The 25495-nt window shown below is 38.5% G+C and overlaps 2 non-coding genes across 2 annotated transcripts; both read right to left on the bottom strand.

Annotated features, from left to right (window-relative positions):
• Positions 1-5422: 5422 nt before the first annotated feature.
• LOC122305902 lies at positions 5423-5530 on the bottom strand. Its single transcript, XR_006241333.1, has one exon. It is a non-coding gene; the product is annotated as a small nucleolar RNA R71 (small nucleolar RNA).
• Positions 5531-11477: 5947 nt separating this feature from the next.
• On the bottom strand, positions 11478-11586 carry LOC122305923. The gene has a single exon (XR_006241355.1). It is a non-coding gene; the product is annotated as a small nucleolar RNA R71 (small nucleolar RNA).
• Positions 11587-25495: the final 13909 nt, after the last annotated feature.

Here is a 25495-nt window from a genome sequence, read left to right as displayed (position 1 = left end):
TAGTGAAGTTTCCAATAAGGAAATGACTAAAAGGCATGGGCATGGTGCCGATTTGTTGCAATGCACACATGAAGGTGCACTGATGAGCGTGCGAAAGTGCACTCTATATACCCTATTATTGGACTAAAATGCTAAAATGTGGATAGAAATTATAGGAATTAATGTGTATTCTTAAATTGAATTTCTATTTACATTGGGATACTCCTAAACATTTTTTTTATGACTAATTTCAGAGTTTATAAAAGAGCAAGTCAAGCCCAGTCAAATTCAAAGGAGGACATTCATGGGGTTTGAGAGCAATTTGGAAGAAAAGAAAAAGAAAAAAAATCACAAAATGAGATCACAAGAAGTCCAAGTCCGAAATTTGCTAGGGACAGTGTGGACAATCTTTTGACTGTATCTTTCTACTCACATATCGGATTGATGCGATTCTTGATGTATTAGAAAGCTATCTTAAAGGGCTATAACTTTGTCTCTAATAAGAATTTCCAAATTCAAAATCCTGAAGGGTGTACGTGGCTGCCAAGATAAGTCCTAAAATTTAGGTGATTTTTTTATGCAGAAATCAAGAGGACATTAGGGTTTCTTTCTTACCCTATATAAGCATATCATTAGCACGAAATGGAGGGGAGTAAGAAGCACAAGAGGCAGATTTGAAGAGAGGAGAAAATCACTTCCATGGCCACCGTTCGCTTCAATTTTCTCTGGAGATTTTTGTTGTCCATTATATTTATGGGTAACTAAATTCTCAAGTAGGGTTAGGGATGAACTTGCACATTAGATGGTATTTCTAATTTACTGTTAATTCATGTATTTGATTTTCAATTGTTAAAACTCTTTTGTTTTATCATTCTCAATTCATCGTTGATGTTTTTTTCTCCAAATAATCATAGAATTTATTGTGTTTATGGATTCAGTCATGATTTTTCTATTGAATGGATTAGTTATTTGATTATGTTTGGATCAATTATTTATCTATATTGATTTAGTTTTTTGCTGCAATATCGCTTCCTGAGTATATTGTCATCATTGGATTTTATCAATAGGGGTAGAAATTCACATTTTTTAAAAGTGGTGAATGTTTTTTCAAAGGGTTACATTTGATTTAAGTCTGGTTATAAATCTATACCTTCCGATTGGGAATTGCGGGAATTGAGTTCCTAATTAAGTTATCCAATGAATTAAGAATAATTAAAATACCAGATTTGTGCAAGGGATTCCCAACACTCTATTGTTTGTCAAATTTGAGTACTTTTTCTGTTAATCATTTTGCTTCACTTGAATTTACATTTAAAATTAATCTTTGTTCTCTATTACTTATTTAATATTTTTTCTTTAGTTTCTTTGTTCCTCTTGCTATTCTTTTAATTTGTCTCCCTGTGGAATCGACACCCCAAAGCTGTGCTACAACTACCGCGTTATTCTTTGGTGGTAATCAAATTTTGGCACCGTTGCCGGGGAGACAGTAGAAGAATTGTGAGATAGTTTTTCTTTTCAACAATTTGTAAAAGCAGTAACTTCGTTCCCTATTTTAGCTTTCTACATCTTTTTTTTATTTTCTTCTTCTTTTTGTAGTTTTTTTTAATGTTGCGTTTTTCTCTACCTTGCATGCACAAGTATAGAGACGCCTTGGGTCGGTTTGCTTGTAGACCTGTGTTAGAGTCAGAGTTTAATTTTTCTGATCATTTGTTTGATAATTTTTCTAATTCTGAGAAAATGAGTACACACGAAAATCAACCCGCTAGGACCCTTCAGGATTACCTCCACCCTGCACGTACAGTCACACCATCATGCATCATGTTTCCAGCTAATATTCGCCAATTAGATTTTAAAACATGGATGATACAGTTACTCCCTACTTTTCATGGTTTGGAAAATGAAAATCTATATGTGTGCACATTAGGGAGTTTAAGGAAGTAGTTACGACTTTTCATAGTCAAAATGCAACTAATGACATTGTGAGACTTAAGTTCTTTCCTTTCTCTTTGAAAGATAGAGCTAAGAGTTGGCTATACTCATTGAGACCACGATCTATTGGGTCATGGAATGAGATGACTCAGGTCTTCTCTAATAAATACTTTCCCCAACATAAGACCAATGCTTTAAAAATGCAAATCTCCACCTTTGTATAAAAGGATAGTCAGACTTTGTATCAGTCTTGGGAGAGATTTAAGGAGCTATTGAGTATGTGTCCTCACCATGGATATGAGAATTGGCGGTTAGTGAGTTATTTTTATGAGGGACTTACACCTAGAGAGCGTCAATTTGTGGAGATGATGTGTAATGGTGAGTTCTTACAGAAAGATCCTGATAAGCTTGCTGAAAATGCTCACACTTGGACTGGACCTACTGCTACTGAGAGCACAAATAGGTCACGACCTGCAACAAACCTAAATGGTGGTGGAATTTACCATCTTAGGAAAGAAGATAACCTAAAAGCTAAGGTTGAGATGCTCACTAGAGAGCTAGAGGCATTGAAGACTAAGGACTTAAAGCCAACACACATGGCTAATCGCACATCTTTTGGACCATGTTTTGTGTGTGGTGGGGTAGATCACCTTGCCCAAGAGTGTCCCACATTTGCTGAGATGAGAAGAATATTTGAGGAACAATGTAATGCCTTAGGTATGTACAAGAAGCCTTTTACACATTTCTCTGACACCTATAATCTGGGGTGGCGTAATCACCCCAATTTTAGCTGGAATTCTGAAAACCAGTCGCCGGCACAACCCCGTAGATCATATCCTACACCATATCATGCACCTTCATCTTCTAGGAGCCCCTTAGAAGATACTTTACATGCTTTTATTGGGGCACAAGGTAAGACTAACCAAAAGTTTAAATCTTTGATTACGTAGGTTGTTCAAGAAAATAAGGAGATAAAAAGCCAAGTGTCCAAATTGATGAGCTCCTTGAGTATGAATGAGCGAGGTAAGTTTCCTTCTCAAGCTCAATCCGTACCCCATGGTCAACACATGGCACAAGAGAATTTGAAGGATGCGAATGCCATTGTGACACGAAGTGGTAATTCATTACACATCCCAACAACGAACAAATCAGAGGATGTGGAAGAGGATCAAAGCAATAGTGGTGCCGAGCTGCCCAAAGAAGCCGAGGTAATAAAGAGCCCAGTTAAGGTACCATTTCCTCAAGCTTTAAAACTGAATAAGCGAACTTTGGATCCTAACAATGAAATCTTGGAGAATCTTAAGCAGGTAAAAATTAACCTCCCTCTTTTGCATGTTATTAAACAAGTTCCTACTTACGCAAAAGTTCTTAAAGATTTGTGTACAGTCAAGAGGAAGCACCATGTTAAGAAGACAGCATTTCTGACAGAGCAAGTTAGTGCTCTAATTGAGCAGCGGATTCCTCCCAAGTACAAAGACCCTGGTTGCCTGATGAGTGTGCGAAAGTGCACTCTATATACCCTATTATTAGACTAAAATGCTAAAATGTGAATAGAAATCATAGGAATTAAGGTGTATTCTTAAATTGAATTTCTATTTACGTTGGGATACTCCTAAGCAGTTTTTTTATGTCTAATTTCAGAGTTTATAAAAGAGTAAGTCAAGCCCAGTCAAATTCAAAGGAGGACATTCATGGGGTTTGAGAGCAATTTGGAAGAAAAGAAAAAGAAAAAAATCACAAAATGAAACCACAAGAAGTCCAAGTCCGAAATTCGCTAGGAGACGGTCTGGACATACTTTAGTGTTTTGACCGTATCTTTTTACTCATATATCTTATTGATGCGATTCTTGATGCATTAGAAAGCAATCTTAAAGGGCTATAACTTTGTCTCTAATAAGGATTTCCAAATTCGAAATCTTGAAGGCTGTACGTGGCTGTCAAAATAAGTCCTAAAATTTAGGTGATTTTTTTATGCGGAAATCAAGAGGACATTAGGGTTTCTTTCTTACCCTATATAAGCATATCATTAGCACGAAATGGAGGGGAGGAAGAGGCACAAGAGGCAGATTTGAAGAGAGGAGAAAATCACTTCCATGGCCACCGTTCGCTTCAATTTTCTCTGGAGATTTTTGTTGTCCATTATATTTATGGGTAACTAAATTCTCAAGTAGGGTTAGGGATGAACTTGCACATTAGATGGTATTTCTAATTTACTGTTAATTCATGTATTTGATTTTCAATTGTTAAAACTCTTTTGTTTTATCATTCTCAATTTATCGTTGATGTTTTTTTCTCCAAATAATCATAGAATTTATTGTGTTTATGGATTCAGTCATGGTTTTTCTATTGAATGGATTAGTTCTTTGATTATGTTTGGATCAATTATTTATCTATATTGATTTAGTTTTTTGCTGCAATATCGCTTCCTGAGTATATTGTCATCATTGGATTTTATCAATAGGGGTAGAAATTCACATTTTTTAAAAGTGGTGAATGTTTTTTCAAATGGTTACATTTGATTTAAGTCTGGTTATAAATCTATGCCTTCCGATTGGGAATTGCGGGAATTGAGTTCCTAATTAAGTTATCCAATGAATTAAGAATAATTAAAATACCAGATTTGTGCAAGGGATTCCCGATGCTCTACTGTTCATCAAATTTGAGTACTTTTTCCGTTAATCACTTTAATTTACATTTAAAATTAATCTTTGTTCTCTATTACTTATTTAATATTTTTTCTTTAGTTTCTTTGTTCCTCTTGCTATTCTTTTAATTTGTCTCCCTGTGGAATCGACACCCCAAAGCTGTGCTACAACTACCGCGTTATTCTTTGGGCGTAATCAAATTTTGGCGCCGTTGCCGGGGAGATGGTAGAAGAATTGTGAGATAGTTTTTCTTTTCAACAGTTTGTAAAGGCGGTAACTTCGTTCCCTATTTTAGCTTGCTGCATTTTATTTTATTTTTATTTTTTTATTTTCTTTTTTTTTTTGCGGTTTTTTTTAGTGTTGCATTTTTCTCTACCTTGCATGCACAGGTATAGAGACGCCTTGGGTCGGTTTGCTTGTAGACCTATGTTAGAGTCAGAGTTTAATTTTTCTGATCATTTGTTTGATAATTCTTCTAATTTTGAGAAAATGAGTGAACACAAAGATAAACCCACTAGGACCCTTCAGGATTACCTCCACCCTACACGCACAGCCACACCATCATGCATCATGTTTCCAGCTAATATTCGCCAATTGGATTTTAAAACAGGGATGATACAGTTACTCCCTACTTTTCATGGCTTGGAAAATGAAAATCCATATGTGCACATTAGGGAGTTTGAGGAAGTAGTTGCGACTTTTCATAGTCAAAATGCAACTGATGACATTGTGAGACTTAAGTTCTTTCCTTTCTCTTTGAAGGATAAAGCTAAGAGTTGGCTATACTCTTTGAGACCACGATCTATTGGGTCATGGAATGAGATGACTCAGGTCTTTTTTAATAAATACTTTCCCCAACATAAGACCAATGCTTTAAAAAGGCAAATCTCCACCTTTCTACAAAAGGACAGTGAGACTTTGTATCAGTCTTGGGAGAGATTTAAAGAGCTATTGAGTATGTGTCCTCACCATGGGTATGAGAATTGGCACTTAGTGAGCTATTTTTATGAGGGACTTACACCTAGAGAGCGTCAATTTGTGGAGATGATGTGTAATGGTGAGTTCTTACAGAAAGATCCTGATGAGGCCATAGAATACCTCAATGAGCTTGCAGAAAAAGCTCACACTTGGACTGGACCTAGTGCTACTGAGAGCACAAATAGGTCACGATCTGCAAGAAACCTAAATGGTGGTGGAATTTACCATCTCAGGGAAGAAGATAACCTAAAAGCTAAGGTTGAGATGCTCACTAGAGAGCTAGAGGCGTTGAAGACTAAGGACTTAAAGCCAACACACGTGGCTAATCATGCAGAGTCTTTTGGAGGATGTTTTGTGTGTGGTGGGGTAGATCACCTTGCCCAAGAGTGTCCCACATTTGCTGAGATGAGAGGGATGTATGAGGAACAATGTAATGCCTTAGGTATGTACATGAAGCCTGTTGCACCTTTCTCTGATACCTACAATCCTGGTTGGCGTAATCACCCCAATTTTAGCTGGAAGTCTGAAAACCAGCCGCCTGCACAACCCCCTAGATCATATCCTGCACCATATCATGCACCTTCATCTTCTAGGAGTCCTTTAGAAGACACTTTGCATGCTTTTATTGAGGCACAGAGTAAAACTAATCAAAAGTTTGAATCTTTGATTATGCAGGTTGTTGAAGAAAACAAAGAGATAAAGGGTCATATATCCAAGATAATGAGCTCCTTGAGTGTGAATGAGCGTGGCAAGTTTCCTTCTCAAGCTCAATCCGCACCCCAAGGTCAGCATATGACACAAAAAAATTTAAAAGAAGTCAATGCCATTATGACAAGAAGTGGTAAGTCCTTACACATCCCAACAACTGATAAGCAAGAGAATGTTGAAGAGGAACAAAGCAATGATAGCACCGAGTTCCCCAAGGATGCCGAGGTAATCAAGAGTCCAGTTAAGGTACCATTTCCTCAAGCTTTAAAATCTGGTATGCGAACTTTGGATCCTAGTAATGAAATTTTGCAGAACCTCAGGCAGGTAAAGATTAACCTTCCTCTTTTGCATGTTATTAAACAAGTTCCCACTTATGCAAAAGTTCTTAAAGATTTATGTACAGTTAAGAGGAAGCACCATGTTAAGAAGACAGCATTTCTGACAGAGCAAGTTAGTGCTCTAATTGAGCAGCGAATTCCTCCTAAGTACAAGGATCCTGGTTGTCCAACCATTGCATGTAATATTGGGAATCATGAGTTTGGGCAAGCCTTGCTAGATCTAGGAGCTAGTGTTAATTTGATGCCTTATTCCATTTATTTGCAGCTTGGTTTGGGTGAAATTAAGCTACTTCTGTCGTGCTTCAGTTGGCTGATCGTTCAATTAAGAAACCGAGGGGGATAGTTGAGGATGTTTTGATCCAAATTGACAAGTTTTATTATCCTGTTGATTTCTTAATTTTGGACACTCAATCAGTTATTGAGTCTAACTCTAAAGTTCCTCTCATATTAGGTAGATCTTTCCTTACTACGGCTAATGCACTTATAAATTGCAGGAATGGGTTGATGAAGTTATCTTTTGGAAACATGACCATGGAGGTCAACATTTTCCATATTGAGAAGCAGTCAACAAATGACGAGTGCCACCAAACGTATATGATTGATGCACTGATTGATAAGGGAGTTCACACAACTCATGATTTTGATCCCCTTGAATATCCCCTTGTGAATTTTGAGTTTAATACATCTGTTAGTGATTCATATGATGTTATTGATATTTGTGCTATTTTTTATGAAACTTAGGATTATGGCACACAGGTTTGGCAACAGAAATTTGAGGAGTTGCCTAAGAAATGTGGAAAACAGATTCCTGTAAGTATGAAAGCATGAAGAGTTAAATTGAAATCTTTGCCTAAGTCTAAAGTCTATAAGGTTAAAATGAAAACGTTTCATGATAAAAATATTCTTAGGAAGAGGTTTAAACCTAATGACCGAATATGCTTATATGATTTTGGATCTCACAAGCACAAAGGAAAACCTCGGTTTAGGTGGACTGACCCATTTCTAGTGAAAAATATTTTTGTAAATGGGGTGGTAGAAATAGAGGATCCTAAGGATGGTCGGATCTTTAAAGTAAATGGTCAACGCCTTAAAATATTACTTGATAGGCAAGTTCCGGAAGTGGAAGACATTCCACTTGTGGATCCAATCTATCAACCTTGACCACACCACCAAGGTATGTGTTTCTTTATTTATTTTGTTTTGCTTTGTTTTGTTTTTGTTTTTTCTTATTTTCTTTCTTTTCCTTTTTGTTTACTGTTGTTTTCTTTGTTTTTGATTGCAGGATAGTTTCATTTTGTCATTTCAGATTACCATCTTTGGTGTTTAGGGAGCTACCCACGTCACTCATCAGGTGTATTCTACCATTTTCAATTACTCCCCATTCAATTTTGATTCTTAAACATTGAGGACAATGTTTCATTTAAGTTGGGGGGTGGTGGTACAAATTCAGTATTTAAAATGCTTGTTGGAACTCTGTGGCATATTTTCATGTGTCAATTTTTTTTTAATTTGCATCACACGTGCATCATTTTCACATGTGTACTCATTCTCATTCATAGCCATCTTCGTGAATTCACCAAACCCACCAAATCATTTTTTGCTGAAACATTCACAGAATCCTTAATGCACTTATCCAAGTTTTGTGGTAAGATGGTGGTTTGACACATGTAGCTAGAGAACTCTTTTGCTTAAGTATTCATGTGAGTTTGGAGAGGATTGAGAGCATACAAATGTAGTAAATTGTGATAAGCGTTAATTGATCTATTGAATTGGGCACTTCTTTTGAGAATATCATTACATGGTTTGCGGTACAATGATGGATATACTTGGGATATGACGAAGGTCAACTTAGGATTAACGTTTGAGCCTTTCAAGCTATCATTTCCATCATAGACCCCTAGTAGCCAACTTTGAGCCAATAAACACTTGTAGCTTTTTCTTTTCATATGCCCATATCATCCATGCCTCTCCACATTGGAGTATAACCTATACACAGATTTTCTTACCCTTTTTACTTCCAACTGTATACTAGGTGTGGAATTTGTATTTTCTTTCTTTAATTTTATCATTTTCAATTAAGAAGAAGAAGAAGACGATAGAAAAAAGAGAAGAGTACAAGTTGCAAAGTGTTCAATTGAGTGAGCTCCAAAAAAAAAAAAAAAAAAAGTTGGTAGAGATGGAAAGAATACAAAAGTGGCATGTGTTTGTCCATCAAATTGTTGAAAACAAAAAAAGAGGAAGAAGAAGGAAAATCATTATTATTTGATGATCTGAAAAGTTAGAGAGTATATCAAATGAGAAGTGTGGTCTATTGAGATATTTAATAAAATTCCCTTTGTATGTACTTGGAAGTTTTTGAATCCCTTTCATCCTTTTTTTTTTATATAATCCCAAAACCAAGCCACATTACAACCTTTTTTGTTGACCATTCTAATCCTAAGTAAGCTGTTGGAAAAATTGATGGAAGTCTCATTTGTTAGTGTTCCTATCATAAGATCATTGTTTGCTTGTTGCTTGTACATAATTGCCTAATTTTCCATGAGAGTGTGTATAAACTCATTGTCAACTCCATAGAGAGAGCCTTTACACGAAACACTATTATACCCGTGAGTTATGGAGTTGAACCTTTTGCTTAAGACGTTCTTGATGTTGCATGTGTCAAGGTTAGTGGTACGATGGTTATGGCTTGGAGAACCTACACACACTCTGTGGATTGCTATAGGTGGATTGATCTTGATGGGTTATTGGATTCCTTAGATTGTTTTGATATGTGAATCTGGAAAGTGTGACTTGATGGCCTTTATGTGTGATTTTCTTTGGTCTCTTTCGTTGTTTTGACATGAAAATTGCTAGGGACTAGCAAGGAGTAAGTTGGGGGGTGTGATGAGTGTGCAAAAGTGCACTCTATATACCCTATTATTGGACTAAAATGCTAAAATATGAATAGAAATCATATGAAATAATGTGTATTCTTAAATTGAATTTGTATTTACGTTGGGATACTCCTAAGCAGTTTTTTTATATCTAATTTCAGAGTTTATAAAAGAGTAAGTCAAGCCCAGTCAAATTCAAAGGAGGACATTCATGGGGTTTGAGAGCAATTTGGAAGAAAAGAAAAAGAAAAAAAATCACAAAATGAAACCACAAGAAGTCCAAGTCCGAAATTCGCTAGGAGACAGTCTGGACATACTTTAGTCTTTTGACTGTATCTTTTTACTCACATATCTGATTGATGCGATTGTTAATGAATTGGAAAGCTATCTTAAAGGGCTACAACTTTGTCTCTAATAAGGATTTCCAAATTCGAACTTCCGAAGGCAGTACGTGGCTGTCAAGATAAGTCCTAAAATTTAGGCGATTTTTTTATGCAGAAATTAAGAGGACATTAGGGTTTCTTTCCTACCCTATATAAGCATATCATTAGCACGAAATGGAGGGGGAGGAAGAGGCACAAGAGGCAGATCTGAAGAGAGGAGAAAATCACTTCCATGGCCACCGTTCGCTTAAGTTTTCTCTGGAGATTTTTGTTGTCCATTATATTTATGGGTAACTAAATTCTCAAGTAGGGTTAGGGATGAACTTGCACATTAGATGGTATTTCTAATTTATTGTTAATTCATGTATTTGATTTTCAATTGCTAAAACTCTTTTGTTTTATCATTCTCAATTCATCGTTGATGTTTTTTTCTTCGAATACTCATAGAATTTATTGTGTTTATGGATTCAGTCATGCTTTTTCTATTGAATGAATTAGTTCTTTGATTATGTTTGGATCAGTTATTTATCTATATTGATTTAGTTTTTTGTTACAATATCGCTTCCTGAGTATATTGTCGTCATTGGATTTTATCAATAGGGGTAGTAATTCGCGTTTTTTAAAAGTGGTGAATGTTTTTTCAAAGGGTTATATTTGATTTCAGTCTGGTTTATAAAATCTATACCTTCCGATTGGGAATTGCGGGAATTGAGTTTCTAATTGAGTTATCCAATGAATTAAGAATAATTAAAATACCAGATTTGTGCAAGGGATTCTCGACGCTCTATTGTTTGTCAAATTTGAGTACTTTTTCTGTTAATCACTTTGCTGCACTTGAATTTACATTTAAAATTAATCTTTGTTCTCTATTACTTATTTAATATTTTTTCTTTAGTTTCTTTGTTTCTCTTGCTATTCTTTTAATTTCTCTCCCTGTGGAATCAACACCCCAAAGCTGTGCTACAACTATCGCGTTATTCTTTGGGCGTAATCAAATTTTGGCGCCGTTGCCGGGGAGACGGTAGAAGAATTGTGAGAGTTTTTCTTTTCAACAGTTTGTAAAGGCGGTAACTTCGTCCCCTCTTTTAGCTTGCTGCATTTTTTTAATTTTCTATTTCTTTTTGTAGTTTTTTTTTTAGTGTTGTGTTTTTCTCTACCTTGCATACACAGGTATAGAGACGCCTTTGGTCGGTTTGCTTGTAGACCTGTGTTAGAGTCTGAGTTTAACATTTCTGATCATTTGTTTGAAAATTCTTCTAATTCTGAGAAAATGAGTGAAAACGAAGATCAACCCACTAGGACCCTTCAGGATTACCTCCACCCTACATGCACAGCCACACCATCATGCATCATGTTTTCAGCTAATATTCGCCAATTGGATTTTAAAACAGGGATGATACAGTTACTCCCTACTTTTCATGGCTTGGAAAATGAAAATCCATATGTGCACATTAGGGAGTTTGAGGAAGTAGTTGCGACTTTTCATAGTCAAAATGATGACATTGTGAGACTTAAGTTCTTTCCTTTCTCTTTGAAAGATAGAGCTAAGAGTTGGCTATACTCATTGAGACCACGATCTATTGGGTCATGGAATGAGATGACTCAGGTCTTCTTTAATAAATTCTTTCCCCAACATAAGACCAATGCTTTAAAAAGACAAATCTCCACCTTTGTACAAAAGGATAGTGAGACTTTGTATCAGTCTTGGGAGAGATTTAAGGAGCTATTGAGTAATGTGTCCTCACCATGGATATGAGAATTGGCGCCTTGTGAGCTATTTTTATAAGGGACTTACACCTAGAGAGCGTCAATTTGTGGAAATGATGTGTGTGAGTTCTTACAGAAAGATCTTGATGAGGCCACAAAATACCTCAATAAGCTTGCTGAAAAAGCTCACACTTGGACTGGACCTAGTGCTACTGAGAGCACAAATAGGTCACGACCTGCAGAAAACCTAAATGGTGGTGGAATTTACCATCTCAGGGAACAAGATAACCTAAAGGCTAAGGTTGAGATGCTCACTAGGGAGCTAGAGGTGTTGAAGAATAAAGACTTAAAGCCAACACACGTGGCTAATCATGCAGAGTCTTTTGGACGATGTTTTGTGTGTGGTGGGGTAGATCACCTTGCCCAAGAGTGTCCCACATTTGCTGAGATGAGAGGGATGTATGACGAACAATGTAATGCCTTAGGCATGTACATGAAGCCTATTGCACCTTTCTCTGATACCTACAATCCTGGGTGGCGTAATCACCCCAATTTTAGCTGGAAGACTGAAAACCAGCCGCCTGCACAACCCCCTAGATCATATCCTGCACCATATCATGCACCTTCATCTTCTAGGAGTCCTTTAGAAGACACTTTGCATGCTTTTATTGATGATCAGAGTAAAACTAATCAAAAGTTTGAATCTTTGATTATGCAGGTTGTTGAAGAAAACAAAGAGATAAAGAGTCATATATCCAAGATAATAAGCTCCTTGATTGTGAATGAGTGTCGCAAGTTTCCTCCTCAAGCTCAATCTGTCGGATTCTATTACTGAACGAACTAGAATGTTGGAAACCAATGGTAAGGTGTATGTGGCCTTCAATTTCAAGAACGAACTAGAAAACAGGTGTGTGGGTGGCAATTCGTCGGATTCTATTACCGAACTAGGCGGGTTAATGTGGAGTGTGAGTAGTGGGAATTCTCTTGCGAAAATATTGCGAAATGCGGTGGCTAGGGGCTGATTTGTCGCAATGCACATGTAGGGGCAGCTGGGTGCTGATTTGCGGTGACTTGGTCATTTACCTGGCTTTCCTTCAATTGACATGTCTTGGATGAAGAACAATCTTCTAATTGAACCCAAGAATGATGACAATCAGCAATAAAAGCTACAAGGTTTAGGGAAAAAAGGTGAGAAAGAATATTAAAATTGAAATTAAGCACAAAACATGGTTCAGAGATGAATAATGATGTGTGTGCTGATTGTTGACCTTTAACTCTAGCTAGAAGCTTAAACATGGCTAGATCTGAACATTGGGGGCATCTTACACGTCTTGGGCTTGACCGAACCAATGGTAAGCTGAATGTGGGCTACAACTGCAAGAATGAGATAAAAGACAGGGTTTCTTGCTGCTAATTCATCAGATGCTAGAACTGAACTTGGGGGGAGTATGTGCGGTGTAAATAGTGAAGTTTCCAAAGAGGAAATGTCTAAAAGGCATGGGCATGGCGCCGATTTGTTGCAATGCACACATGAAGGTGCACCGAGGTGGCGATTTGTGGTGACTTGGGCGTTTACATGGCTTTGTTTCAATTAACATGTCTTGGATGAATACTAATCTTCTAATTAAATCTCAGAATGATGGAAAACAACAATGAAAAAAATAACGTCAAGATAAAAAGGGTGAGAAAGAATATTAAAAGATAAATTAATATCAAAATATGGTCTAGAGATAAATAATCGTGTGGAAGTCGATTATTGCCCTTAACTCAAGTCATAAGCTTAACCGTGGCTAGATGTGAACTTTGGGAGATTGTTACGCTTCTAGGCTTGACCGAAACCAATGGTAAGGTGTATGTGGCCTTCAATTTCAAGAACGAACTAGAAGACAGGTGTGTGGGTGGCAGTTCGTCGGATTCTATTACCGAAGTAGGCGGGTTAATGTGGAGTGTGAGTAGTGGGAATTCTCTTGCGAAAATATTGTGAAATGCGGTGGCTAGGGGCCGATTTGTCGCAATGCACATGTAGGGGCAGCTAGGTGCCAATTTGCGGTGACTTGGTCATTTACCTGGCTTTCCTTCAATTGACATGTCTTGGATGAAGAACAATCTTCTAATTGAACCCAAGAATGATGACAATCAGCAATAAAAGCTACAAGGTTTAGGGAAAAAAGGTGAGAAAGAATATTAAAATTGAAATTAAGCACAAAACATGGTTCAGAGATGAATAATCATGTGTGTGTTGATTGTTGACCTTTAACTCTAGCTAGAAGCTTAAACATGGCTAGATGTGAACATTGGGGGCTTGCTACACGTCTTGGGCTTGACCGAACCAATGGTAAGCTGTATGTGGGCTACAACTGAAAGAATGAGATAAAAGATAGGGTTTCTTGCTGCTAATTCATCACATGCTAGAACTGAACTTGGGGGGTGTATGTGCGGTGTAAATAGTGAAGTTTCCAAAGAGGAAATGTCTAAAAGGCATGGGCATGGTGGCAATTTGTTGCAATGCACACATGAAGGTGCACCGAGATGGCGATTTGCGGTGACTTGGGCGTTTAGATGGCTTTCTTTCAATTAACATGTCTTGGATCAATACTAATCGTCTAATTAAATCTCAGAATGTTGGAAAACAACAGTGAAAAAAATAACGTCAAGATAAAAAGGGTGAGAAAGAATATTAAAATATAAATTAATATTAAAATATGGTCTAGAGATAAATAATCGTGTGGAAGTCGATTATTGCCCTTAACTCAAGTCATAAGCTCAACCGTGGCTAGATGTGAACCTTGGGAGATTGTTACGCTTCTTGGGCTTGACCAAAACCAATGGTAAGGTGTATGTGGCCTTCAATTTCAAGAACGAAATAGAAGACAAGGTGTGTGGGTGGCAATTCGTCGGATTCTATTACCGAACTATGCGGCTTAATGTGGAGTGTGAGTAGTGTGATTTCTCTTTCGAAAATATTGCGAAATGCGGGGACTAGGGGCCGATTTGTCGCAATGCACATGTAGGGGCAGCTAGGTGCCGATTTGCGGTGACTTGGTCATTTACCTGGCTTTCCTTCAATTGACATGTCTTGGATGAAGAACAATCTTCTAATTCAACCCAAGAATGATGACAATCAACAATAAAAGCTACAAGGTTTATGGAAAAAAGGTGAGAAAGAATATTAAAATTGAAATTAAGCACAAAACATTATTTAGAGATGAATAATCATGTGTGTGTTGATTGTTGACCTTTAACTCTAGCGAGAAGCTTAAACATGGCTAGATGTGAACCTTGGGAGCTTTTAACATGTCTTGGGCTTGACGGAAACCAATGGTAAGCTGTATGTGGGCTTCAATTGAAAGAATGAGATAAAAGACGGGGTTTCTTGCTGCTAATTCATCAGATGCTAGAACTGAACTTGTGGGGTGAATGTGGGGTGTAAATAGTGACGTTTCCAATGAGGAAATGTCTAAAAGTTATGGGCATGGCGCCGATTTGTTGCAATGCACACATGAAGGTGCCCCGAGGTGGCGATTTTCGGTGACATGGGCGTTTACATGGCTTTGTTTCAGTTAACATGTCTTGGATCAATACTAATCTTCTAATTAAATCTCAGAATGATGGAAAACAACAACGAAAACGATAAGGTCAAGATAAAAAGGGTGAGAAAGAATATTAAAAGATAAATTAATATCAAAATATGGTCTAGAGACAAATAATCGTGTGGAAGTCGATTATTGCCCTTAACTCAAGTCATAAGCTCAACCGTGGCTAGATGTGAACCTTGGGAGATTGTTACGCTTCTTGGGCTTGACCGAAACCAATGGTAAGGTGTATGTGGCCTTCAATTTCAAGAACGAAATAGAAGACAAGGTGTGTGGGCTGCAATTCATCGGATTCGATTACCGAACTATGCGGCTTAATGTGGAGTGTGAGTGATTGAGCTGAAATATTGCATATTTTAGCTATTTAAAACCAATGTATTTTAAATTCTTCATGACATTATTATTGGTTTTAAATGGAAAAATGGTTAAAGTGAATAAATCAAAGTTGTGATTTTAATTGATTAAAAGCATGAATTTCTGCTTGAATTCTACCAACTATTGATTACTGTGCATTCTAGTCCATAATTTTTCTTGCTTTCTATTATCATTTGTGTTTGTACCATTGTTCTCCTTGTTCTTCATGTTCATAGGGTTTCTTGAGCTATCTTTCCACCTTCAAAAGATAGAAGCACTTCTTGCCAACTCATTTTCCAATAAATATATCACATTCCTTGTGAAATCCTATGCTTCTCAAACCTTGGAAATTTAACGTAGGAAAGGAAAATGATGAGTGTGTGTTTCTGTTCAAGCAAAGAGAGATTATGCTGAGGAAAATCAAGGTAAGGGTTAGTTGGAAAACCTGTTTGGGGACGTTGGGTGATGAGGCTTTTTCCATTGAAAAGCTCGATGGCATGAAACTTCATGATGGAAGAGTGTTGAGAAAGATACTCCGCATTCGAGCTAATATACATAGGCTGAATAATGATGTGGGGCGATGCAACCATGCAGCAGAACAAACACAGCAGCAAAGCACTCACTCGGAACTGCACTCACACCAGCTTACACATGCAGAAAAGTGACTCACACAATGCACATGCAGACCACACGGACACCATGCAGCAACCACTCATTCGGACCACATGGACAGCAACCATGCAGCAGAACAAACACAGCAGCAAAGCACTCACTCGGAACTGCACTCACACCAGCTCACACATGCAGAAAAGTGACTCACACAATGCACATGCAGACCACACGGACACCATGCAGCAACCACTCATTCGGACCATGCATGGGACCAACTTACACATGCAGACAGCAACTCATTCGGACCACATGGACAGCAACCTGAACGTGCAGCAGTAGCAAGCTTCTGAGTTATTTATTCCTTCTTTTCCGAGTAGCTGGACGTGCAGCAAGAGATCAATAGCATCACCTGGACCAAAGCAGCTCACAATCAACCAACTCACACCAGCTCACACAAGCAGAACACTCATTCGGACAGCACATAGCAACCAACTCACACATGCAGCAGCAGATTTGTTCTCTCTTTTCCGAGTAGCTGGACGTGCAGCTGGAGATCAATAGCATCTGGGGCAGCAGGAGAACACATGGGATCATGGAAGACAGCTGGACGGAAAGTAGCAGCAGCAGATTTTATTTCTTTCTTTCTTTCGTTTAAGTTGGACAGAGTATTTAATTAGCTGGAGGCAGCAACACATGGGCAGTTTTTACTTACTTCTTTCCGTTTAGAAGCTAGAGAGAGTTTTTTTTTTTTTGGTTTTTCATTCGGCTACAGTTGAGCAACTGAGTTCTTGAAGTTGCACTTGTTTTCCCGTTTGAGTTTTTCTTTCCGTATATAGCAGTAGGGCAACCTTGAGTTTATTTTCTTTCTCTTCCGTTTAAGTAGCAGAATTTTCATTTCATTTTCTTTGACTTTTCTTTCTTAATATAGATTAGTATTCGGCAGTTTTTGTTTTTGCCTACAATGCTCTGTTGTGAACATGGCTAGATGTGCACCTTGGGGGCTTGTTACACGTCTTGGGCTTGACGGAAACCAATGGTAAGCTGTATGTGGGCTTCAACTGAAAGAATGAGATAAAAGATGGGGTTTCTTGCTGCTAATTCCACAGATGCTAGAACTGCACTTGGGGCGTGAATGTGGGGTGTAAATAGTTAAGTTTCCAATGTGGAAATGTCTAAAAGGCATGGGCATGGCGCCGATTTGTTGCAATGCACACATGAAGGTGCACCGAGGTGGCGATTCGCGGTGACATCGGCATTTACATGGCTTTGTTTCAATTAACATGTCTTGGATCAATACTAATCTTTTAATTAAATCTCAGAATGATAGAAAACAATACGGTCAAGATAAAAAGAGTGAGAAAGAATATAAAAAGATAAATAAATTAATTTCAAAATATGGTCTAGAGATAAATAATCGTGTGGAAGTCGATTATTGCCCTTAACTCAAGTGATAATCTTAACCGTGACTAGATGTGAACCTTGGGAGATTGTTACGCTTCTTGGGCTTGACCAAAACCAATGATAAGGTGTATGTCGCCTTCAATTTCAAGAACGAAATAAAAGACATGGTGTGGGTGGCAATTCATCGGATTCTATTACCGAACTACGCGGCTTATTGTGGAGTGTGAGTAGTGTGATTTCTCTTTCGAAAATATTGCGAAATGCGGGGGCTAGGGGCCGATTTGTTGCAATGCACATGTAGGTGCAGCTACGTGCCGATTTGCGGTGACTTGGTCATTTACCTGGCTTTCCTTCAATTGACATGACTTGGATGTAGAACAATCTTCTAATTCAACCCAAGAATGATGACAATCAACAATAAAAGTTACAAGGTTTAGGGAAAAAAGGAGAGAAAGAATATTAAAATTGAAATTAAGCACAACACATGCTTTAGAGATGAATAATCATGTGTGTGTTGATTCTTGACCTTTAACTCTAGCTAGAAGCTTAAACATGGCTAGATGTGAACCTTGGGAGCTTTTAACAAGTCTTGGGCTTGACGGAACCAATGGTAAGCTGTATGTGGGCTACAACTGAAAGAATGAGATAAAAGATGGGGTTTCTTGCTGCTAATTCATCAGATGCTAGAACTGAACATGGGGGGTGAATGTGCGGTGTAAATAGTGAGATTTCCAATGAGGAAATGTCTAAAAGGCATGGTCATGGCGCCGATTGGTTGCAATGCACCCATGAAGGTGCACCGAGGTGGCGATTTGCGGTGACATGGGCGTTTACATGGCTTTGTTTCAATTAACATGTCTTGAATCAATACTAATCTTCTAATTAAATCTCAGAATGATGGAAAACAACAATGAAAACGATAAGGTCAAGATAAAAAGGGTGAGAAAGAATATTAAAAGATAAATTAATATCAAAATATGGTCTAGAGACAAAAAATCGTGTGGAAGTCGATTATTGCCCTTAACTCAAGTCATAAGCTTAACCGTGGCTAGATGTGAACCTTGGGAGATTGTTACGCTTCTTGGGCTTGACCAAAACCAATGGTAAGGTGTATGTGGCCTTCAATTTCAAGAACGAAATAGAAGACAAGGTGTGTGGGTGGCAATTCGTCGGATTCTATTACCGAACTATGCGGCTTAATGTGGAGTGTGAGTAGTGTGATTTCTCTTTCGAAAATATTGCGAAATGCGGGGGCGAGGGGCCGATTTGTCGCAATGCACATGTAGGGGCAGCTAGGTGCCGATTTGCGGTGACTTGGTCATTCACTTGGCTTTCCTTCAATTGACAAGTCTTGGATGAAGAAGAATCTTCTAATTCAACCCAAGAATGATGACAATCAGCAATAAAGGCTACAACGTTTAGGGAAAAATGGTGAGAAAGAATATTAAAATTGGAATTAAGCACAAAACATGGTTCAGAGATGAATAATCATGAGTGTGTTGATTGTTGACCTTTAACTCTAGCTAGAAGCTTAAACATGGCTAGATGTGAACATTGGGGGCTTGTTACACGTCTTGGGCTTGACGGAAAGCAATGGTAAGCTGTATGTGGGCTTCAATTGAAAGCATTAGATAAAAGACGGGGTTTCTAGCTGCTAATTCATCAGATGCTAGAACTGAACTTGTGGGGTGAATGTGCGGTGTAAATAGTGAGGTTTCCAGTGAGGAAATGTCTAAAAGGCATGGTCATGGCGCCGATTTGTTGCAATGCACACATGAAGGTGCACCGAGGTGGCGATTTGCGGTGACATGGGCGTTTACATGGCTTTGTTTCAATTAACATGTCTTGGATCAATACTAATCTTCTAATTAAATCTCAAAATGATGGAAAACAACAACGAAAACGATAAGGTCAAGATAAAAAGGGTGAGAAAGAATATTAAAAGATAAATTAATATCAAAATATGGTCTAGAGACAAATAATCGTGTGGAAGTCGATTATTGCCCTTAACTCAAGTCATAAGCTTAACCGTGGCTAGATGTGAACCTTGGGAGATTGTTAGGCTTCTTGGGCTTGACCGAAACCAATGGTAAGGTGTATGTGGCCTTCAATTTCAAGAACGAAATAGAAGACAAGGTGTGTGGGTGGCAATTCGTCGGATTCTATTACCGAACTATGTGGCTTAATGTGGAGTGTGAGTAGTGTGATTTCTCTTTTGAAAATATTGCGAAATGCGGGGGCTAGGGGCCGATTTGTCGCAATGCACATGTAGGGGCAGCTAGGTGCCGATTTGTGGTGACTTGGTCATTCACCTGGCTTTCCTTCAATTGACAAGTCTTGGATGAAGAAGAATCTTCTAATTCAACCCGAGAATGATGACAATCAGCAATAAAGGCTACAACGTTTAGGGAAAAAAGGTGAGAAAGAATATTAAAATTGGAATTAAGCGCAAAACATGGTTCAGAGATGAATAATCATGAGTGTGTTGATTGTTGACCTTTAACTCTAGCTAGAAGCTTAAACATGGCTAGATGTGAACATTGGGGGCTTGTTACACGTCTTGGGCTTGACGGAAACCAATGGTAAGCTGTAAGTGGGCTTCAACTGAAAGAATGAGATAAAAGACGGGGTTTTTTGCTGCTAATTCATCAGATGCTAGAACTGAACTTGGGGGGTGAATGTGCGGAGTAAATAGTGAGGTTTCCAATGAGGAAATGTCTAAGAGGCATGGGCATGGCGACGATTTGTTGCAATGCACACATGAAGGTGCACCGAGGTGGCGATTTGCGGTGACATGGGCATTTACATGGCTTTGTTTCAATTAACATGTCCTGGATCAATACTAATCTTCTAATTAAATCTTAGAATGATGGAAAACAACAATGAAAACGATAAGGTCAAGATAAAAAGGGTGAGAAAGAATATTAAAAAATAAATTAACATCAAAATATGGTCTATAGAAATAATCGTGTGGAAGTCGATTATAGCCCTTAACTCAAGTCATAAGCTTGACCGTGGCTAGATGTGAACCTTGGGAGATTGTTACGCATCTTAAGGTTGACCGAAACCATTGGTAAGGTGTATGTGACCTTCAATTTCAAGAATGAAAAAGAAGCAGGTGTGTGGGTGGCAATTCGTCGGATTCTATTACCGAACTAGGCGGGTTAATGTGGATTGTGAGTATTGGGAATTCCCTTGCGAAAATATTGCGAAATGCAGGGGCTAGGGGCCGATTTGTCGCAATGCACATGTAGGTGCAGCTACGTGCCGATTTGCGGTGACTTGGTCTTTTACTTGGCTTTCCTTCAATCGACATGTCATGGATGTAGAACAATCTTCTAATTCAACCCAAGAATGATGACAATCAACAATAAAAGCTACAAGGTTTAGGGAAAAAAGGTGAGAAAGAATATTAAAATTGAAATTAAGCACAAAACATGGTTTAGAGATGAATAATCATGTGTGTGTTGATTGTTGACCTTTAACTCTAGCTAGAAGCTTAAACATGGCTAGATGTGAACATTGGGGACTTGTTACACGTCTTGGGCTTGACGGAAAGCAATGGTAAGCTGTATGTGGGCTTCAACTGAAAGAATGAGATAAAAGATGGGGTTTCTTGCTGCTAATTCCTCAGATGCTAGAACTGCACTTGGGGCGTGAATGTGGGGTGTAAATAGTTAAGTTTCCGATGTGGAAATGTCTAAAAGGCATGGGCATGGCGCCGATTTGTTGCAATGCACACATGAAGGTGCACCAAGGTGGCGATTCGCGGTGACATCGGCGTTTACATGGCTTTGTTTCAATTAACATGTCTTGGATCAATACTAATCTTCTAATTAAATCTCAGAATGATGGAAAACAACAATGAAAACGATGAGGTCAAGATAAAAAGGGTGATAAAGAATATTAAAAGATAAATTAATATCAAAATATGGTCTAGAGACAAATAATTGTGTGGAAGTCGATTATTACCCTTAACTCAAGTCATAAGCTTAACCGTGGCTAGATGTGAACCTTGGGAGATTGTTAGGCTTCATGGGCTTGACCGAAACCAATGGTAAGGTGTATGTGGCCTTCAATTTCAAGAACGAAATAGAAGACAAGGTGTGTGGGTGGCAATTCGTCGGATTCTATTACCGAACTATGTGGCTTAATGTGGAGTGTGAGTAGTGTGATTTCTCTTTTGAAAATATTGCGAAATGCGGGGGCTAGGGGCCGATTTGTCGCAATGCACATGTAGGGGCAGCTAGGTGCCGATTTGTGGTGACTTGGTCATTTACCTGGCTTTCCTTCAATTGACAAGTCTTGGATGAAGAAGAATCTTCTAATTCAACCCAAGAATGATGACAATCAGCAATAAAGGCTACAACGTTTAGGGAAAAAGGTGAGAAAGAATATTAAAATTGGAATTAAGCACAAAACATGGTTTAGAGATGAATAATCATGTGTGTGTTGATTGTTGACCTTTAACTCTAGCTAGAAGCTTAAACATGGCTAGATGTGAACCTTGGGAGCATTTAACACGTCCTGGGCTTGACGGAACCAATGGTAAGCTGTATGTGGGCTACAAGTGAAAGAATGAGATAAAAGATGGGGTTTCTTGCTGCTAATTCATCAGATGCTAGAACTGAACTTGGGGGGTGAATGTGCGGTGTAAATAGTGAGGTTTCCAATGAGGAAATGTCTAAAAGGCATGGTCATGGCGCCGATTTGTTGCAATGCACACATGAAGGTGCACCGAGGTGATGATTTGCGGTGACATGGTCGTTTACATGGCTTTGTTTCAATTAACATGTCTTGGATCAATGCTAATCTTCTAATTAAATCTCAGAATGAAGGAAAACAACGATGAAAACGATGAGGTCAAGATAAAAAGGGTGAGAAAGAATATTAAAAGATAAATTAATATCAAAATATGGTCTAGAGACAAATAATCGTGTGGAAGTCGATTATTGCCCTTAACTCAAGTCATAAGCTTAACCGTGGCTAGATGTGAACCTTGGGAGATTGTTACGCTTCTTGGGCTTGACCGAAACCAATGGTAAGGTGTATGTGGCCTTCAATTTCAAGAAGGAAATAGAAGACAGGTGGGTGGGTGGCAATTCGTCGGATTCTATTACCGAACTATGCGGCTTAATGTGGAGTGTGAGTAGTGTGATTTCTCTTTTGAAAATATTGCGAAATGCGGGGGCTAGGGGCCGATTTGTCGCAATGCACATGTAGGGGCAGCTAGGTGCCGATTTGTGGTGACTTGGTCATTCACCTGGCTTTCCTTCAATTGACAAGTCTTGGATGAAGAAGAATCTTCTAATTCAACCCGAGAATGATGACAATCAGCAATAAAGGCTACAACGTTTAGGGAAAAAAGGTGAGAAAGAATATTAAAATTGGAATTAAGCGCAAAACATGGTTCAGAGATGAATAATCATGAGTGTGTTGATTGTTGACCTTTAACTCTAGCTAGAAGCTTAAACATGGCTAGATGTGAACATTGGGGGCTTGTTACACGTCTTGGGCTTGACGGAAACCAATGGTAAGCTGTAAGTGGGCTTCAACTGAAAGAATGAGATAAAAGACGGGGTTTTTTGCTGCTAATTCATCAGATGCTAGAACTGAACTTGGGGGGTGAATGTGCGGAGTAAATAGTGAGGTTTCCAATGAGGAAATGTCTAAAAGGCATGGGCATGGCGACGATTTGTTGCAATGCACACATGAAGGTGCACCGAGGTGGCGATTTGCGGTGACATGGGCATTTACATGGCTTTGTTTCAATTAACATGTCCTGGATCAATACTAATCTTCTAATTAAATCTTAGAATGATGGAAAACAACAATGAAAACGATAAGGTCAAGATAAAAAGGGTGAGAAAGAATATTAAAAAATAAATTAACATCAAAATATGGTCTATAGAAATAATCGTGTGGAAGTCGATTATAGCCCTTAACTCAAGTCATAAGCTTGACCGTGGCTAGATGTGAACCTTGGGAGATTGTTACGCATCTTAAGGTTGACCGAAACCATTGGTAAGGTGTATGTGACCTTCAATTTCAAGAATGAAAAAGAAGCAGGTGTGTGGGTGGCAATTCGTCGGATTCTATTACCGAACTAGGCGGGTTAATGTGGATTGTGAGTATTGGGAATTCCCTTGCGAAAATATTGCGAAATGCAGGGGCTAGGGGCCGATTTGTCGCAATGCACATGTAGGTGCAGCTACGTGCCGATTTGCGGTGACTTGGTCTTTTACTTGGCTTTCCTTCAATCGACATGTCATGGATGTAGAACAATCTTCTAATTCAACCCAAGAATGATGACAATCAACAATAAAAGCTACAAGGTTTAGGGAAAAAAGGTGAGAAAGAATATTAAAATTGAAATTAAGCACAAAACATGGTTTAGAGATGAATAATCATGTGTGTGTTGATTGTTGACCTTTAACTCTAGCTAGAAGCTTAAACATGGCTAGATGTGAACATTGGGGACTTGTTACACGTCTTGGGCTTGACGGAAACCAATGGTAAGCTGTATGTGGGCTTCAACTGAAAGAATGAGATAAAAGATGGGGTTTCTTGCTGCTAATTCCTCAGATGCTAGAACTGCACTTGGGGCGTGAATGTGGGGTGTAAATAGTTAAGTTTCCGATGTGGAAATGTCTAAAAGGCATGGGCATGGCGCCGATTTGTTGCAATGCACACATGAAGGTGCACCAAGGTGGCGATTCGCGGTGACATCGGCGTTTACATGGCTTTGTTTCAATTAACATGTCTTGGATCAATACTAATCTTCTAATTAAATCTCAGAATGATGGAAAACAACAATGAAAACGATGAGGTCAAGATAAAAAGGGTGATAAAGAATATTAAAAGATAAATTAATATCAAAATATGGTCTAGAGACAAATAATTGTGTGGAAGTCGATTATTACCCTTAACTCAAGTCATAAGCTTAACCGTGGCTAGATGTGAACCTTGGGAGATTGTTAGGCTTCATGGGCTTGACCGAAACCAATGGTAAGGTGTATGTGGCCTTCAATTTCAAGAACGAAATAGAAGACAAGGTGTGTGGGTGGCAATTCGTCGGATTCTATTACCGAACTATGTGGCTTAATGTGGAGTATGAGTAGTGTGATTTCTCTTTTGAAAATATTGCGAAATGCGGGGGCTAGGGGCCGATTTGTCGCAATGCACATGTAGGGGCAGCTAGGTGCCGATTTGTGGTGACTTGGTCATTTACCTGGCTTTCCTTCAATTGACAAGTCTTGGATGAAGAAGAATCTTCTAATTCAACCCAAGAATGATGACAATCAGCAATAAAGGCTACAACGTTTAGGGAAAAAGGTGAGAAAGAATATTAAAATTGGAATTAAGCACAAAACATGGTTTAGAGATGAATAATCATGTGTGTGTTGATTGTTGACCTTTAACTCTAGCTAGAAGCTTAAACATGGCTAGATGTGAACCTTGGGAGCATTTAACACGTCCTGGGCTTGACGGAACCAATGGTAAGCTGTATGTGGGCTACAAGTGAAAGAATGAGATAAAAGATGGGGTTTCTTGCTGCTAATTCATCAGATGCTAGAACTGAACTTGGGGGGTGAATGTGCGGTGTAAATAGTGAGGTTTCCAATGAGGAAATGTCTAAAAGGCATGGTCATGGCGCCGATTTGTTGCAATGCACACATGAAGGTGCACCGAGGTGATGATTTGCGGTGACATGGTCGTTTACATGGCTTTGTTTCAATTAACATGTCTTGGATCAATGCTAATCTTCTAATTAAATCTCAGAATGAAGGAAAACAACGATGAAAACGATGAGGTCAAGATAAAAAGGGTGAGAAAGAATATTAAAAGATAAATTAATATCAAAATATGGTCTAGAGACAAATAATCGTGTGGAAGTCGATTATTGCCCTTAACTCAAGTCATAAGCTTAACCGTGGCTAGATGTGAACCTTGGGAGATTGTTACGCTTCTTGGGCTTGACCGAAACCAATGGTA

The sequence above is a fragment of the Carya illinoinensis genome, chromosome 3, assembly GCF_018687715.1.
Source record: "Carya illinoinensis cultivar Pawnee chromosome 3, C.illinoinensisPawnee_v1, whole genome shotgun sequence".
Taxonomy (NCBI): Eukaryota; Viridiplantae; Streptophyta; class Magnoliopsida; order Fagales; family Juglandaceae; genus Carya; species Carya illinoinensis.
Note: the sequence above shows the minus strand (reverse complement) of the source record. Positions and strands in the feature narration are given on the sequence as shown.